At 30.4% G+C, this 2,681-nt stretch overlaps 1 non-coding gene across 1 annotated transcript; it reads left to right on the top strand.

Annotated features, from left to right (window-relative positions):
• The first annotated feature begins 594 nt into the window (after window positions 1–594).
• On the top strand, window positions 595–701 carry LOC112780657 (small nucleolar RNA R71). Its single transcript, XR_003191479.1, has one exon. It is a non-coding gene; the product is annotated as a small nucleolar RNA R71 (small nucleolar RNA).
• The last annotated feature ends 1,980 nt before the right edge of the window (window positions 702–2,681 follow it).

The following is a 2,681-nucleotide window of genomic DNA, read 5'->3' as shown; positions in this document are numbered from 1 at the left end:
GTGGTTTTAGATAGATCAGAGATTATGGTTGCTAAGTCAGAGAGGCTCTGCTTAGAATTCTCTGTCTGTTGCTCAGAAGATGATGGAAAAGGTTTGCTATTGCCAAACCTATTTCTCCCACCATTATTATTATTAAAGCCTTGATGAGGCTCCTGTTGATCCTTCCATGAGAGATTCGGATGATTTCTCCATGAAGGATTATAGGTGTTTCCATAGGATTCTCCCATGTAATTCACCTCTTCCATTGCAGGATTCTTAGGGTCATAAGCTTCTTCTTCAGAGGAAGCCTCTTTAGTCGGATGCAGCTTGCATTCCAGTCAGATTCTAAGAAATCATATTGACTTGCTGAGTCAATATTTTATTCTGAGCCAATATTGTATTCAGAGTATCAATCTCAAGAACTCCTTTCTTTTGAGTCATCCCATTATTCACAGGATTTCTTTCAGAAGTGTACATGAACTGGTTATTTGCAACCATTTCAATGAGTTCCTGGGCTTCTGCAGGCGTCTTCTTTAGATGAAGAGATCCACCAGTAGAATAATCCAATGACATCTTGGACAATTCAGATAGACCATCATAGAATACACATAAGATGCTCCATTCTGAAAGCACCTTCTTATCAATTGCTTGTATCTTTCCCAAGCTTCATAGATGGATTCACCTTCCTTCTGTCTGAAGGTTTAGACTTCCACTCTAAGCTTGCTCAACTTTTGAGGTGGAAAGAATTTGGCCAAGAAAGCATTGACCAACTTTTTCCAAGAGTTCAGGCTTTCTTTTGGTTGTGAGTCCAACCATATCCTAGCTTTGTCTCTTACAGCAAAGGGGAAAAGCATAAGTCTGTAGACCTCAGGATTAACCCCATTGGTCTTAACAGTGTCACTGATTTGCAAGAATTCAGCCAAGAACTGATGAGAATCTTCCAATGGAAGTCCATGAAACTTGCAATTCTGTTGCATTAGAGAAACTAATTGAGGCTTAAGCTCAAAGTTGTTTGCTCCAATTGCAGGAATTGAGATGCTTCTTCCATAGAAGTCAGAAGTTGGTGCAGTAAAGTCACCAAGCATCTTTCTTGCATCTCCACCATTGTTGTTATTTTTGGCTGCCATGTCTTCTTCTTTTTTGAAAATTTCTGTAAGGTCTTCTCTAGAGTGTTGTGCTTTAGCTTCTCTTAACTTCCTCTTCAGAGTCCTTTCAAGTTCGGGATCAGCTTCAACAAGAATGTTCTTATCCTTGTTCCTGCTCATATGAAAAAGAAGAGAACAGAAAAGAAGAGGAATCCTCTATGTCACAGTATAGAGATTCCTTTATGTGAGTAGAAGAATAGAAGAATAGAATGAAGAAGGGAGAAGAAGAAGAATTCGAACACATAGAGAGGGAGATGGTTCGAATTATAAGAAGAAGAGAAGTGTTAGTAAATAAATAAAATAAATAGAGAGTGTGTATTCGAATATTAATCTAAAAGAAAAGAAAAATATTTTTGTTTTTATTTTAATTATGAGTTAGAATTCGAAATTTAAGAAGGAAAATAAAATAAAATTAGAATTGAAAACAATTAGTTAATTAAAAAGAATTTTGAAAAAGTGGTTAATAATTTTCGAAAATTAGAAGTGGAAAAGTAGTTAGGTGGTTTTGAAAAAAAGATAAGAAATAGTAAACTTTTAAAATTAAAACAAACAAGTCAAGTGGTTAATTGAAAAATATTTGAAAATAAATTTAGAAAAGATAAGAACTTAGAAAAAGATTTTGAAATTAAATTTTGAAAAAGATATGATTTAAATTTATTTTGAAAAAGATTTGAAAAAGAAATTAAAAAGATTTGATTTTTGAAATTAAAATTGATGACTTGACTAACAAGAAACTAAAAGATATGATTCTAGAATTTAAAGATTGAACCTTTCTTAACAAGAAAGTAACAAACTTGAAATTTTTGAATCAAAACATTAAATGTTAGCAATAATTTCGAAAACTATGAAATAAAATGAAGAAAGAGATTTTGACAATCAATTTTAAAATTTTTGAAAATATTAAGAAGAAAAATGAAAAAGATTTGATTTTTGAAAAAGATTTGAAAAGATAAAATTTTCAAATTGAAATTTTGACTTGACTAACAAGAAGCAACTAAATTTTAAAATTTTTTGACAAAATCAACTCAAAATTTTGAAGTTTATGAGTAAAATAAGGGAAAGATATTTTTTTTATTTTTGAATTAATGATGAGGAGAGAGAAAAATAATAAAAAGAAACAAAACATAAAAATTTAAGATCAAAACAAATAATGCATGCAAGAACACTTTGAATGTCAAGATGAACACCAAGAACACTTTGAAGATCATGATGAACATCAAGAACATATTTTTGAAAATTTTTAAGAAAAGAAAGACATGCAAGACACCAAACTTAAATTTTTTTTTATATATTTAGACACCATGAATTCGAAAATACATATGAAAAATAACAAAAGACACAAAACAAGAAAATCACAAGATTAAACAAAGAAAATCATCAAGAACAGCTTGAAGATCATGAAGAACACCATGCATATATTTTCGAAAATTAAAGAAAAAATTAAAACATGCAATTGACACCAAACTTAAAACTTGACACTAGACTCAGGCAAGAAACACAAAATTTTTGGTTTTTATGGTTTTATTAATTTTTTTTTGTATTTTTTGAAAATATTTT

The sequence above is a fragment of the Arachis hypogaea genome, chromosome 19, assembly GCF_003086295.3.
Source record: "Arachis hypogaea cultivar Tifrunner chromosome 19, arahy.Tifrunner.gnm2.J5K5, whole genome shotgun sequence".
In the NCBI taxonomy this organism is placed as follows: Eukaryota; Viridiplantae; Streptophyta; class Magnoliopsida; order Fabales; family Fabaceae; genus Arachis; species Arachis hypogaea.
The sequence above is the reverse complement of the archived record's forward strand: the minus strand, read 5'-3'. Positions and strand labels throughout refer to the sequence as shown.